The sequence below is a fragment of the Narcine bancroftii genome, chromosome 5 (genome assembly GCF_036971445.1).
Source record: "Narcine bancroftii isolate sNarBan1 chromosome 5, sNarBan1.hap1, whole genome shotgun sequence".
Lineage (NCBI taxonomy): Eukaryota > Metazoa > Chordata > Chondrichthyes > Torpediniformes > Narcinidae > Narcine > Narcine bancroftii.
The window spans coordinates 12,786,362-12,803,305 of NC_091473.1; positions in this window are offsets into that span (position 1 = coordinate 12,786,362).

Below are 16,944 nucleotides of genomic sequence, written 5' to 3' on the forward strand. Positions count from 1 at the left end.
CAGATTGGAACTACTTAGCCAGATGGAAACAAACATTCTTTCCCTGAAGTGGAGATCAGCTAGAAGCCTAGGACATGAATTTATAAGAATTGATAGAGTCTTCTGAAGTTTAGAAGATGATGGACAGCATTCATTTAGTTAGTACTTTAGGCTCTTTATCTGAATTTACAGCTCTGTGTGAATCTCATTGTTTAAGCATTTAAAAGGTCTGTATCAGAAGATGACATCTTTCAAGGTCGTAATTTTTAATAGTTAATTCCAATTTTTGAGGGAGCATCTTCATTCAGCATACTGTACAGACTGCTGGCTCTTGATAGGTGAGAGATAATTCTTCCTTTCTTAACTCTTCATCCCTTTCTGGGCTGCTACTCGTGCAATTGTTATAATTGGAACCAAGGGACTATCAGGACCCATTCAGGGTCTTATTCTGCTACTTCAGAATCAGGTTTATTGTCATGAACATGTGCCATGAAATTTATTATTTGGTGACTACTTTGGTGCTCTCTCAAGCACCCATGATGAGCTCATTGACTTTATCCACTTTGCTGCCATCTTTCACCCTGACCTGAAATTCACTTGGACTATCTCTAACATCACTCTCCCCTTTCTTGACCTCTCTGGCTTCATCTCGATAGATAAACCCTAGACAGATATCTCCTACAAACCCACCAACACCCACGCTACCTCGGCTACACCACTACACACCCTGTCCCTTGTAAGGATTCCATCCATTTCAATTCCTCTGTCTATGTCACATCTGTTCCCAAGACGAGATCTTTCATGCCAGATCATCAGAGATGTTCTCCTTCTTCAAACAATGTGACTTCCCCTCTAAGCCCATCAATTAGGCCCATACCTGCATATCCTCCATTACTCACACATCTGCCCTGGCCCCCTCTGCCCCCATGTGGATTATGGACAGGATCCCCTTGTCCTCACCCACCAACCTCCACATTCAACATCATTTCAACCACCTACTACATGATCCCACTACCAGACACATCTTCCCTATTGCTCTCCTCACTGCCTTATGCAGGCACCTCTCCCTCGTGGAAGTGAAGATCTGAAGGGTTTGACTGTGACTGGTGTAGAATGTTAATTAATGCCTACGTGTGTTTTAGTGCTTTGTAAAACAATGCAGAGAGTTGTAAATATTCAGAGCCAGCAAGGAGTCCAATATCTTGGTGAAACCATGGAAAGAGTCCCAGTGAGGACAGTTTCTCTACCAGCCTCTGGGGAATGATTGTATTAAATGCTGAACTGAAGTCAATGAAAAGCAGCCTGGCATGTGAGGCATTATTCTCCAGGTGGGTCAGGATGGAGTGAAGGGACCAGCTTATAACATAGTCTGTGCAACAGTTTCTTTTATAGGCAAATTGAAATGGATCCAGCATCTCTGTGAGATGTGCTTGATGGGGTTTGTGGAGCCCCAGGAGGAAAAGAGAAAATAGGGACAATATGGTCTCCCTGGGGTTTTAATGCTGAAGATGGTCTACATTTTAAGAGAGGAAGTGGGAGAAACTAGTTGATGGAGATTATGGAATAGATAAAAAAGAACCATGGGGAATGAAGCAAGATTTATGATTTACCAGAATCTGAAACAGTGGAAATACATATTTAAGTTGAAACCAAAGGACCCAGAATGCAGCGAAGTCCACATAGCGCCACTTGGGCTCTACCACTTCAAGCGCCTAAGCTCGGGTTCTACATTATCCCTTTAATACATCTTCAGCAAAACCCGAGGTGCAAATTTCACCCCTCAACCTTGGAGGCAGGGTGCTAATGCTATTGAACAATGTAAGAACATCCTTGGTAAGGCAAATTATTACAGTACAACTCCAATTATTCAAAATTGGATTCTCCAAAATCCTCAGTTATCCAAAATTTTTTTGGAGCCGAACTGACCGAGGATATCGGGCTCCTAGCAGCGGCAGCAGCGGATCTTGGACTCCCAGCGGTGGCAGCATGGACCTTGGGCTCCTAGCGGCAGTGGGAATCTCAAGCTCCTGGACAAGAGCGGGACCCTCGGGCTCCCATCATGAGCAGGGCCTTGGTGGGGAAGTGTCAGTGATCGATGGTGGCCAGCATTTTTATTGATGAGAAACATTATTTTAATGCGTAAAATGCCTTACCTTGTTGTTTCTTGTTGTTTAAGCACTGTTACAAGTGATTTGTTGTTGCCGCTGGGCTGTTTTTAAAAACCGATAAAACCATTTATCTGAAATGGGCCCAGTCCCAACCATTTTGGATAATTGGAATTGTACTGTATATAACAGAGAATGTGTCTGTATGCATCAATACAGCCTGCACCCTGGCTTTTCCCTTGTTTGATAAAAATCTGATGGGTATCTTAATTGTGCGGCTCTATAATAATTTTTAAAGTTTGGCAGTTGTAAGCCTCCTTGTTTATACCATTCTGTTAATTTATCTAGTGCTATCCTCGGTTTCCCCCCTTTCCATAAAAATTTCCTTATTATTTTCTTTAACTCCTTGAATATAACTCCATTATATAAATGGGATGAAAAATTGGTACAACGTAAGAATTCTCCAGTATTACATCATCTGCTCAATATTTGGAAGAAGATTCATGTAGAAAGGAATAAAACAAATTACCAATTACGAAAACTATTACTGACGCAAAATCAGTTAATCCCTTTTACAATAGATAACCTTTCCTTTAGAGAATGGGAGAAAAAAGGGATCAAAAGAATAGAAAATTGTTTTTCAGGAAATAGATTATTATCCTTTGAACAAATGAAGGATAAATATAATATAACTCAAGATACAGTGTTGGCATACTACCAACTGAAATCCTACTTGAAGGACAAATTGGGAAGCAGTCTGAGGTTACCAGAGGGAAGTAATTTTGAATATGTGTTTACAGATACAATGATAATCAAAAAATTTATAACAAATATGTATATTAAACTGCAAGAAAAGGAGAATGAGGAAACAAATGGTAAACTAAACAAAAATGGGAACAAGATTTAAACATAAAGATAAAGAAGGAAACATGGGAGAAGTTATGCTCTGGAACTATGAGAAATACAATAAACACGAGGTTACGTATGATACAATATAACTGGATACACAGGCTATACATTACATCTCAAAAGTTAAATAAATGGGACCCAACAGTATCTGACAGATGTTTTTGTTGTAAAAAAGAAATGGGAACAACAATTCATGCAATCTGGATGTGTGAGAAAGTGAAAAAATTTTGGGAAGATCTAAACCAGATATTAAATAAAATTACAGAAAGCAATATACCAAAAAACCCAGAGATCTTCCTCCTAAGTAACATAAAAAACAAAGAATTTGGACTTGATTTGGATGGTGCACAAAAAAGATTTGTTAGGATAGCCCTAGCCGCAGCAAAAAAATGTATTATGTCAGCCTGGAAATTAGAAGATAACTTGAGAATACAACAATGGTATATAGAAATGAATAAATGTATTCCATTAGAAAAAATAACATAATTTAAGAAATAATATTGCAATATTTGAACAAATATGGGAGCCATACATGAAACACAATAGAGAAAACCTACCGGGGACATCTACCACCTAAAATGACAGAAGGAGAAGGAAATGAGTGGAATTTGAGGAGTCATTTTCCAAGTGGATTCTGTGCTGTAAAACTGTAGTGGTAACTTCTCTCTGACCTGGAGGATGTTTTTTTTTGGTTGGAGGTTATTTTAATTATTCAAGTTGAACAAGGCAAATAAAACAGTGAAAGCTTTGTTTTGGAAACTTTTCATGGAAATTATCAGTGAAACAAGAGGAACAAGCTGTTTCATAACACAATTTGACCAAAAAGTTGTTATCAGGCGACAATGGGCATTACATTCAGTTGTTAGAAATTAGCTTCCAACTCCCACCGCTTTGCAACTCATGTGTGTTGGTGGCTTGTTTTTTTTAAAAAAAAATTATTTTTCACACTATAAACCATATTGACCAAGATACATACAGATATTTATTTTTCATGAATATATACAGTGTCATTTTCTCCCCCTTTTCCCCCTCCCTTCCCTCCCTCCCTCACCCCCTTTCCCATTTATTTGAAGTTCAATCTATAAGATACATTAAACCCGTTAAACAATGTTGTCACTTAATAAAAATAAACAAGAAATTTTACTGAGTCAGTTCTTTTCGTTATCTTCTTCTGTCATTTTAGGTGGTGGAAGTCCATGGTAGGATTTCTCTATTATTTCATGTATGGCTCCCATATTTGTTTGAATATTGTGATGTTATTTCTTAAATTATATGTTATTTTTTCTAATGGAATACATTTATTCATTTCTATGTACCATTGTTGTATTCTCAAGTTGTCTTCTAATTTCCAGGTTGACATAATACATTTTTTTGCTACGGCTAGAGCTATCTTAACAAATCTTTTTTGTGCATCCTCCAAATCAATTCCAAATTCTTTGTTTTTTATGTTACTTAGGAGGAAGATCTCTGGATTCTTTGGTATATTGCTTTTTGTGATTTTATTTAATATCTGGTTTAGATCTTCCCAAAATTTTTTCACTTTCTCACATGTCCAAATTGAATGAACTGTTGTTCCCGTTTCCTTTTTACATCGAAAACATCTATCAGATACTGTTGGATCCCATTTATTTAACTTTTAAGGTGTAATGTATAGCCTGTGTATCCAGTTATATTGTATCATATGTAACCTCGTATTTATTGTATTTCTCATCGTTTGTAATCAGATATTCAAAATTGCTTCCTTCTGGTAACCTCAGATTGTTTCCCAATTTGTCCTTCAAGTAGGTTTTCAGTTGGTGGTATGCAAACATTGTATCGTGAGTTATATTATATTTATCCTTCATTTGTTCAAGGGATAATAATTTATTTCCCGAAAAACAATTTTCTATTCTTTTGATCCCTTTTCTCTCCCATTCTCTAAAGGAAAGGTTATCTATTGTGAAAGGAATTAGTTGATTTTGCATCAATATTCGTTTTGGTAGTTGGTAATTTGTCTTATTCCTTTCTACATGAATCTTCTTCCAAATGTTGAGCAGATGATGCAATATCGGTGAATTCCTACGTTGCACCAATTTTTCATCCCATTTATATAGTATATGTTCAGGTATCTTCTCCCCGATTTTACCTAGTTCTAATCTGGTCCAATTTGGTTTTTCCCTTGTTTGATAAAAATCTGATAGATATCTTAATTGTGCGGCTCTATAATAATAAAGTTTGGTAGTTGTAAGCCTCCTTGTTTCTATCATTCTGTTAATTTATCTAGTGCTATCCTCAGTTTCCCCCCTTTCCATAAGAATTTCCTTATTATTTTCTTTAACTCCTTGAAGAATTTCTCTGTTAGGTGAATTGGATACTGAAATAGGTATTGTATCCTTGGGAAAATGTTCATTTTAATACAGTTTATCCTTCCTATCAGTGTTAGTGGTAAGTCTTTCCAATGCTCTAAGTTCACTTGTAATATTTTCATAATTTAGTTTACATAGATGGACGAGATTTTTATTTAGTTATATACCTAGGTATCGCATTGCTTGTATTTGCCATCTAAATGGTGATTTTTTCTTGAATTTTGTGAAATCCGCATTATTCATGGCATTGCTTCACTTTTATTTGCATTGATCTTGTACCCCGATTCTTCTCCATATTCCTTCAATTTCCTATGTAATTCTTTTATTGATATTTCTGGTTCTGTTAAGTATATTATAACGTCATCTGCAAATAGACTGATTTTATATTTCTTCTCTTTTATTTTTATCCCTCTTATTTTATTTTTTGTTCTTATCAGTTCTGCTCGTGGTTCTATAGCTAACGCGAACAGTGAGGGAGATAGTGGACATCCCTGCCTTGTTGATCTGCTTAAGTTAAATTGCTTTGATATATATCCATTTACTGTCACTTTTGCCAATGGCCCCTCATATAATGCTTTAATCCAATTAATATATTTCTCTGGTAGGCTGAATTTTTGTAGTACTTTGAATAAATAATTCAATTCTACTCTGTCAAAGGCCTTCTCTGCGTCTAAAGCAACCGCTACTGTTGGAACTTTATTTCCTTCTACTGCATGAATTAAGTTAATAAATTTACAGATATTGTCCGTTGTTCGTCTTTTTTTAATAAGTCCAGTTTGGTCTAGATTTAATATTTTTGGTACATAGTCAGCCAATCTGTTTGCTAATAGTTTAGTTATTATCTTATAATCTGTGTTAAGTAGAGATATTGGTCTATATGACGATGGTGCTAGTGGATCGTTCCCTGTCTTTGGTATTACTGTAATTATTGCTGTTTTGCATGAATCTGGTATGTTTTGTGTTTTATCTATCTGGTTGATTACTTCCAGGAGGGGAGGAATTAATAAGTCTTTAAATGTTTTATAGAATTCTATTGGGAATCCATCCTCTCCTGGTGTTTTATTGTTCGGTAGTTTTTTTAATATCTCCTGTAATTCTTCTATTTCAAATGGTTTTATTAATTTATTTTGCTCCTCTGTTTGTAATTTCAGTAGTTCAATTTTAGTTAGAAATTCTTCTATTCTGTCTTCTTTCCCTTCGTTTTCAGTTTGATATAGTTGCTCGTAGAATTCCTTGAAGTTTTCATTGATCTCCGTTGGATTATATGTAATTTGTTTGTCCTTTTTCCTTAATGCCAATACCATTCTTTTAGTTTGTTCTGTCTTAAGCTGCCACGCTAGAATTTTGTGCGTTTTTTCTCCAAGCTCATAATATTTCTGTTTTGTCTTCATTATGTTCTTCTCCACCTTATATGTTAGTAGTGTATCATATTTTATTTTTTTGTCTGCCAATTCTCTTCTTTTAGTTGTATCTTCCTTTATTGCTAATTCTTTTTCTATATTTCCCCTTCCAACTGTTCTGTTTCCCGATTGTAGTCCTTCTTCATCTTAGTTACATAACTTATTATTTGCCCTCTGATTAACGCTTACATTGCATCCCATAGTATAAACTTATCTTTCACTGATTCCGTATTTATTTCAAAGTACATTTTACTTTGTCATTCAATGAATTCTCTAAAATCCTGTCTTTTAAGTAGCATGGAGTTTAATCTCCATCTATACATTCTTGGTGGGATGTCCTCTAGCTCTATTGCCAATAACAGGGGAGAGTGGTCCGATAATAGTCTAGGTTTATATTCCGTTTTCCTAACTCTCCCTTGAATGTGGGCTGATAACAGGAATAGGTCTATCCTTGAGTATGTTTTGTGTCTACCCGAATAATATGAATATTCCTTTTTTAATATCTCCTGTTGTTTCCTCCATATATCCAAAAGTTGCATTTCTTGCATCGATTTAATTATAAATTTGGTTACTTTGTTCTTTCTGTTATTTTTTTTTTCAGTTTTATCCATGTTTGAGTCCAAATTAAGGTTAAAATCCCCTCCTATTAGTATGTCCCCTTGCGTATCTCCTATCTTCGAAAAGATATCTTGCATAAATTTTTGATCTTCTTCATTAGGTGAGTATACATTGAGTAAATTCCAAAATTCTGAATATCTGACATTTTATCATTACATATCTCCCTGGTGGATCTATTATTTTCTCTTCTATTTTGATTGGTACATTTTTATTGATTAATATAGCTACTCCTCTGGCTTTTGAATTATATGATGCTGCTGTTACATGTCCTATCCAATTCTCTTTAATTTTTTGTGTTCCACTTCAGTTAGATGTGTTTCTTGTACGAATGCTATATCAATTTTTTCTTTTTTCAGTAAATTTAACAGTTTCTTCCTTTTGATTTGGTTATGTATTCCATTAATATTTAAAGTCATATAGTTCAACATAGTCATTTCATACTTTGTTTATCTTTCCTTTCCATTTCCTCATCACCACCTTCCCTTCTTATCCATTTCTGCTTTCTTTTTTTAAACACATTATAAGACAACATTTCTAAATCATAAAATATTTCCACTATTCTCATATCTAAAATTCCTTTAACCCCAATAGTCCCTCCCCTTTCTGAGTTGCCCTTTGTCCCTTGTCGGGCTCGCAAGCGTCAACTGATTTCGCGGTGACTTATTCTTCCCCACCCAGCCCCCCCTGAAAAGATTTTAATTTTCATATACAACAAAGGTCACTCTCTTAATTCCCTCCTTACTTCCTTTCTTCCCTTTCTTTCCCTTCTTAGTTCTTACTTATACTCTATTTTTTTTAACACACACACACATATATATATATATATATATATATATATATATTTATAGTTTGTTGTCATTTTTGTTCTTGTTACATCTCTTCATCTCTCTGTCTGTTTTGTAGTTGTTCTGCAAATTTTCGTGCTTCTTCCGGATCCGAGAATAATTTGCTTTGCTGCCCCGGGATAACTATTTTAAGTACCGCTGGGTATTTTAACATAAATTTATAACCTTTTTTCCATAGGATCATTTTTGCTGCATTGAACTCCTTCCTCTTCTTCAGGAGTTCAAAACTTATATCTGGATAGAAAAAAAATTTTTGACACTTGTATTCCAGTGGTTTTTTTTGTCTTCTCTTATTTTTTTCATTGCCTTCTCCAATATATTTTCTCTTGTTGTATATCTTAGGAATTTTACTAGAATGGATCTTGGTTTTTGTTGTGGTTGTGGTTTAGGGGCTAATGTTCTGTGTGCCCTTTCTATTTCCATTTCTTCCTGTAATTCTGGTCTTCCTAGGTCCCTGGAGATCCATTCTTTTATAAATTCTTTCATATTTTTGCTTTCTTCATCTTCCTTAAGGCCCACTATCTTTATATTGTTTCTTCTATTATAATTTTCCATTAAATCTATCTTCTGAGCTAACAGCTCCTGTGTTTCTTTAACTTTTTTTTATCAGATTCTTCTAATTTCTTTTTTAAGTCATCTACTTCCATTTCTATGGATGTTTCTCGTTCTTCCACCTTGTCTACTCTTTTTCCTATATCTGTCATGATCATCGCTAATCTATTCACTTTTTCTTCTGTACTTTTTATTCTTCTTTTTATTTCACTGAATTCTTGTGACTGCCATTCTTTTACTGTTTTCATATATTTTAAAAAAATATATATATTTCCATGTACTTGCCCTTCCCTTCATCTTCCATTTCTCTGTGTTCTCCCTCCTGTTCTTCTGAGTCCACTCCAGGATCTGTGTCTTTTACCTCTGTCTCTTCTGATTTTCTTGTTGGGTTGTTTATTTTATTTTGTTGGGTATTTTTGTTCTTCTTATTTTTATTAAAAGTGTCTTGGTGTTGGTCTTCTTCCTCTGAGTTGGTCATCTGTTGTTTCTTTGATTTCCTATTTTTATTCTCTTCCTTCTTGTTCTCGTTATTTTCTATGTTTTCCTGTTGAGAGTCTTGCTGTTGTGTTGTACTTGTCTGTTTCAGCTGTGGAGATTTACTCCTCAGCTGGTCCCCCCCTCCCGTCAGTGTTATTTTTGTCTTGCGCATGCGCGGTTGCGCACTTTTGTTTGGCTCCGTGAGCCATTTTTGTAGTCCAGAGTTTGGGGTTTCCACTGACCTCAGGGAGCGGGCTTCTCTCTCCACGGCAGGCCTCCTCGTACCAGTAAGGCCTTCCCCTTCCTCCTCCGTCGTCCTTCCTTCTTTTCTTCCCGTTGTTTTTGATTTTTCTTTCTTTGCTGCCATTTTTCCACACTTTCACTTTCAATTTGTTATGGTTTCTGTGTTAGTGCCTTTGTTTTTTCTCTACCTTTTTTTTACTTTTTTGGAGAGGGCTGGAGTTCCCCTACCGGCCACTACTCCATCACGTGACTCCTGTGAGGATGATTATCCAACTGCACGAAAACCAACAAGGTCGGGTCAGATACAGCAATGAGCTCTCTGAACCCTTCTCCATTAACAATGGCGTGAAGCAAGGCTGTGTTCTCGCACCAACCCTCTTTTCAATCTTCTTCAGCATGATGCTGAACCAAGCCATGAAAGACCCCAACAATGAAGACGCTGTTTACATCCGGTACCGCACGGATGGCAGTCTCTTCAATCTGAGGCGCCTGCAAGCTCACACCAAGACACAAGAGAAACTTGTCCGTGAACTACTCTTTGCAGACGATGCCGCTTTAGTTGCCCATTCAGAGCCAGCTCTTCAGCGCTTGACGTCCTGCTTTGCGGAAACTGCCAAAATGTTTGGCCTGGAAGTCAGCCTGAAGAAAACTGAGGTCCTCCATCAGCCAGCCCCCCCACATCTCCATCGGGCACACAAAACTCAAAACGGTCAACCAGTTTACCTATCTCGGCTGCACCATTTCATCAGATGCAAGGATCGACAATGAGATAGACAACAGACTCGCCAAGGCAAATAGCGCCTTTGGAAGACTACACAAAAGAGTCTGGAAAAACAACCAACTGAAAAACCTCACAAAGATAAGCGTATACAGAGCCGTTGTCATACCCACACTCCTGTTCGGCTCCGAATCATGGGTCCTCTACCGGCACCACCTACGGCTCCTAGAACGCTTCCACCAGCGTTGTCTCCGCTCCATCCTCAACATCCATTGGAGCGCTTACATCCCTAACGTCGAAGTACTCGAGATGGCAGAGGTCGACAGCATCGAGTCCACGCTGCTGAAGATCCAGCTGCGCTGGATGGGTCACGTCTCCAGAATGGAGGACCATCGCCTTCCCAAGATCGTGTTATATGGCGAGCTCTCCACTGGCCACCGTGACAGAGGTGCACCAAAGAAAAGGTACAAGGACTGCCTAAAGAAATCTCTTGGTGCCTGCCACATTGACCATCGCCAGTGGGCTGATATCGCCTCAAACCGTGCATCTTGGCGCCTCACAGTTTGGCGGGCAGCAACCTCCTTTGAAGAAGACCGCAGAGCCTACCTCACTGACAAAAGGCAAAGGAGGAAAAACCCAACACCCAACCCCAACCCACCAATTTTCCCCTGCAACCGCTGCAATCGTGTCTGCCTGTCCCGCATCGGACTTGTCAGCCACAAACGAGCCTGCAGCTGACGTGGACTTTTTACCCCCTCCATAAATCTTCGTCCGCGAAGCTAAGCCAAAGAAAGAAAGAGACTTGTATAAACCCATCTGTATCCTCCCGTACATTTTTGTATTTTTCAAACTAATAATCATAATTAAATGTTTTGTAGTATTTATTAATGAGAGGATACTGTATATATTTCATTAGTTATGAAATTAAAGAATTACACCAAGTAAGTAGAACAATATGGTATAGGTTGCTATGGGAAACAAATGTTTCTTAGGGAGAATCAGGTTATCCATAGTTCATAGGAAAGCTTGGGTGGTAGTGAGAGGAGCACTCCTGGTCAGGTCCTTCCTGGATGACCAGAATATCTCCCCCAATGCATGTTTCCCTTGAGGTGACTGCAATGGGGAGAAGGCAGTGTCCCAACTCTTTGCAGGCTGTGGATTTGTAAAGAGGGTCTGGAGAAGGATGCAATGGTCTTTATTGCACTTTGACCCAGGCACCACTGTTACAGAGGAAGGACTCTGATTTATGGGCTGTTCCCATGGACACACATACACACACACATACACAGACAGACATCCCTTTCTGCTGGAAGATCATCAAATCGGTGAAAGACTCTCTTTGGTCTGCCTCAAACTTGTTGGCCTTCTGGCACAATGAGAAGTCATTGAGGGAATACTGCTGGCTAACACATTCCGAGTATGGGCTGAAGGATGTGCTGAAACCTGATGCAGCCAACAAAAAGGCTTTATGGGGAAGGACCACAGTCTAGGATCCTTCCATTACTGGTTACTGAGGGGCTGAGTCCAGTGGGGAAGCACCTCAAACAAGCCCAGGGGACCTTTCAAGTGGCAATTTTGCTCTGTATGAATGTGAAGCAACTAACACTACACTATACAGAACCTGAATATCTAGAATAAATGAACATGTATAGAATGAGTAACACTTAGAATATAAGGAACTTTTGCACTATGTTTCCTTGGTATATGTATTTTTATTGTGAATAACGTTTATTTTTTTAAATTAAAAGTGAACAGTCCTCAGGAACAGAATTTTTTTTTGTGTAACCTGGGGACTGCCTATAACAATTCTGTTACACACGGTATCCTTCCCCTCCTTACCAGATTCTCTGACATGATTAATAGAAAACTCTTTGGTTTTGTCTGGCACCGTTTTTAATTTCATTTGTTTTAGGTGAGACATAAAACTAGGCTTTGTCTGCTTTCTCAGTGACTTTGGAGATCTCACTACAGGATCCAGTAGCTCTCCAGATATCAAAATAAACTGTCAAAGGAAAAATCTTGGGTGGAAAAAAATAAAATTGCATGGAAAGGCTCCTTCTCCATTTGAAAAAGTTGTGGCAAACTAACTTTGTTGCAAAATTCCTGTCTCCAATTTATTCCAGAGAGCAAGTTGGATACAATACTCCATCAACATTATTTACACATTACTGTTTGAGACTTTGCTGTGTGTCATTTGGCAAAACCATTTCCTTTAATTTTAGCAGGGACAACTTTCAAAAATAAAACCATTGGAATAGCAACAGATATCTGGAAAGTTGGAGGTTGTGTGTAAGATATTTTGCCGCATACCTTGTCATCAGTCACTGGAGGCAACAAAAAAGGATTTGCATTAATTATTATCCAGCAGGAACAGCCGGCCACAGAAACCTAGCCCATAATACATCAGATCTGATAAAGGCAAATATGCAGACTCCAGGCTGTAGAAGAGAGATGCTTCTTAGATGAAAGAAAGAAAGTGTGCCAGGACTCTGCTGATCTAGAGAATGCCAGAAGAGTTGATCAGATAATGTAGCATCTATAAACATGACTGATAAAGATTCGACCTGTATTCTCTACACGATTTAAAAGAATAAAAGGGCTTGATACATTGGATGCAGGAAGGACCGCTATCCATTCCTTGGGGTCGAGTAAAACTGGAAGCGATGGCTTACTGGCTGAGTTGTACATGGCTTTGTTGGACTCAGTGGTCCTGGACCTGCTGGTAGTGCACAACATTATGCTCCTGGCAGGCAGCATGTCAGAGTCCATGAGGAAAGGAATCATCACCCTCATCTTCAAACAGAAGGGGGAGAAAGAGGATATCAGAAGTTGGAGACACATATCATTATTAAAGGTTGACTACAAAATCCTGTCCGAAGACATCACTAGTCGAGTCAAGTCTCCCCAAGGGGAGGTAATCCACCCAGACCAAACCTGCACAGTTCCAGGCAGGAAAATTTCTTGACAGCCTCATGCTGCTCAGTGATACCATCGTCTACATGCATAATAGGGAGGTGGATATCTGCCTGGCCAGCTTAGACCAGCAGCAGGTTTTCAACCGGATGTCGCACACATACATGATGAACATGATCTCCAAAAATGGCTTTGGGGAGGGAATCAAAATTGGATTAAACAGCTCTACATGAACATCTGTAGTGTAATCCAAATCAATGGATGGGAAGCAGATAGCTTCCCCATCAAGTATAGAGACAGGTGCAGTTGCCCACTCTCTCCACCCTTATTTGTATTCTGCAGCGAGCCCTTCACTGAATTCATCAGGAAGGATGATGGCATAAGAGGAGTGATGTTGCCAGGCAGTGGAGGCACTCAGGTCAAGATCACCTTGTCCATGGATGACATCACTGTCTTCTGGTTGTATACATGATCGGTCCAGACTGATTAGCATCTGCAGCCATTTGAGCCTACATCTGATGCCAGGGTTATTCGGAAGAAGAGTGAGGTAATGCTTTTCTGTAACTAGTGTGACCAGTCCTCCATCCCCTTCAGTCATAACTAACTACCTGAAGGTTTTGGGGATCTGGTTTGGAAGGCCTGAGGCTTGAAACAAAAATTGGTCAAAGTAGATCAATAAAGGTGCACTAGAAGAACCTGGTCATCAGCTGTGAAGTGCTCTCGGTACTGCTGTTCGTGGCGTAGGTGTGCCCCATTCCTTGCACCTCTGCCCTGGCAGTCACCAGATCAGCCTTCCGGTTCATATGGGGTTCTGAAATAGAAAGGGTCTGAAGGGTTGCCATGTACAAATTGCCAGACAGTGGGGGCAAGGACATACCCAATGTGGCCTTCATCATAATGACCACCTTCGTGTGCGACTGCTTCAGGCTGTGCATGGAACCAAAGTATGAGGGAACCAAGTGACATGGTGTGCTGAGGTTCTACTTGTCCCAGGTGTTGATAAGCAATGTCCCAGTCAGCTGGACTTTGCCACATCACTTATTCTTTGTGGAAAAGTTTTTCCAGACAAACACCTTTGACCACAAGCCACCAAGCAGTGGTCAGTATTGTTAGAAATTGAAGTACCTTTAAAGAAATTGCTCGAGACAAAAATTGAGAACAAAGAACATTTATTACAACAACAATGCAAAGTTGGGTGCTTCCCCTTACCCTGGGAATACACACACATACTGGGGCTCACCCAACTTTTATACAGTCAATTTCAGTATCAGAGTGCCCTCCCCCTTACATTGTTCTGCCCCCTGGATGGGTTTGGCATAGGCAATCCTTCCTGCCTACGTGCAGTTTCAGTACACTTGGAGGACCAGGGGGTATCCTGTGGGTGTCCCATCATGTCATTGTCCTTATTCACACCTTCCTGATTCTCGGGGCTACAATCTCTTGATATGCAGAGTTGACTCATTCTATCTAGGGTTGGCTAATTTAATATGTATAGATCTGTGTAAGGTTAGCTAATTAGATATGTAGGACTTGGTACTTCTATCTAGGGCTAGGAGACCTTTATCTGATCCAGACTACCTCAACTTCCTACATTCTATTGTACCTTACCATTCCTTTTCTTAGTCTTATGGTGGCTCTTGTCACAAAGAAGATTCTTATGTTAATCGTGCTGACTCTGCTTTCCTGCATCCTAATCCCCAAGCTCATCCTGTTTGTACTGGTTACAGCCATTAACTGATGAATTTTAGTTTCTTCCATGTTCATAATTTTAGATCAATTTTCCCATCTCTCACAGTATCGACACTAAGAGATGAGGATTTGATGCACATAGTGAGGTGGTTCCCAGAGCAGACCATCCAGGTCATTTGGTGAAATGCCTTATTGCCAGTGCTCACAAACAAGCACCAGGACTTGACCACGCTGGTGGTGAGAGGAGCCCTCCCAGTTAGTTCTTTCCTGTACAATAAGAACATCACATTGTCCCTGAGATGACTGCAGTGGAGTGGATACAGTCGCCCACCTCTTTGCAGAATGCAGGTTTGCTAAGAGTGTGAAAAAGAATGTCACAGTTAATCCTCAGCAGCAACGTGACAGAGGACTTTCAGATTTATGGGCTTTTCCTAGAGATGCATACTGATCAGACATCCAGAACTGTGGGAAGACCCATCAACTTGGTCTCCCCAAAACCTTTTGGCCTTTCAGCACACAGAGATGTTGATAATGGCATGCTGCAGGCATGCACATTCTAGGCTGCAGGAGTATGTGCTGAGGGATACAGTGAGGCTTTGTGCCACCAATGTGAGGGTGCTATGGTGAAGGATTATAGTTTAGAGTCGTTCTGTTACTGGGCATTGATGGGCTGAGACATAATAGAAACATCTCAAGCAACAGAAAGAGCAGTAACAACAAGGTTCAACAGTGGTAGTAATGGTGTAGATAGAAATGAATGTAACAACATATAGTAATTGAAATGTATGGACACAACAAAGGGTGGGAATAGACTTTGAATGGTTTTCCTTTTGTGAATAATTTATTGTGAATAATTTACTACCTTCTTCCACTCTCCATTAACTACCGATTGCTTGACTGCTCTGGGCTGAATTTGTCACACTCCATAGTCCGTGCAGAATAAGAGCTCTGTGCATCCTCTGCATGTCTATGTGTATATCTTGGTCTGTGTGCGTGTGTGTTTGCATATGGGTGTGTGCGTGCACGTGTATGCATGTGTGTGCATGTTCATGCATATCTTTGTGTGGAAACTTATATGTGAGTGTACTCGTGTGTGGTTGCTGAGATGTCTCTGCACCTTACTCTGCAACTGGATCCTTGAGTTCCTCGTTGGAAGACAACAGGCAGTATGAATTGAAAATAATGTCTCCTTTTCACTGACAATCAACACAGGCACACCTCAAGAATGCACTCCTCTACTTGCTCTATATCCATTACTGTGTGGCTATGAACAATTCAAATGCCATCTACAAATTTGCCAATTACACCACGGTTGTGGGCAGAATCACAGATGGCCATGAGGAAATGTACAGGAGTGAGATCAACTAGATGATTGGTGACATAACAACAACTTTGCACTCAATGATACCAAAACTATGGAACTGATTGTGGACTTCAGGAAGGGGAAACCAGGAGAACACAAACCAGTCCTCATCGAGGATTCAGCAGTGGAAAGGGTTAAGAACTTCAAATTCCTGGGTGTCAGCATCTCTGAAGATCTATCATGGGGCTTTCATATCGATGAAATACTGAAGAAGGCTCGCCAGTGGCTATATTGTGAGGAGTTTGAGGACATTTGGTATGTCATCAAAGACTTGCAAATTTCTACAGGTGGAGAGCATCCTGACTGGTTATATCACTGACTGGTATGAACAACAGACCTCACTTTTTTTTTGCACTAATTTATTAATTTAAAAAAAGTAATTTATAGCAATATTTGCTATTTGACGGGTTCTTGAAAATAAATTCTGATTCTGTACTTAAGAAGCAACACTGCATTTCCAGAAGGGGGCAGCACAAACTTACTGTCAAACACCAGAATCACAATAGCAGCTGCAACTGTATTTTGATACATCTTATTTACACAATATCTTTCTTCAGCCAGGATTTAACTGATTTTACAGTTGTTCATGTATGTTCATTTGGCTTGCGCTTGTGTTCACTTTAGTGCTTATGCTACTTTAGAAAATTTATGTTTGATAGCTTTAATTGGATAAAACATCTTCTGAACTATTCCAAAAAACTTGAGGCAACTATGATTAATGCACAAAGTCCTTTCCAGGGGAAGGATGAGGCCAAGAGCTCTGTAAAAATCACAACAATGTTGTCGTA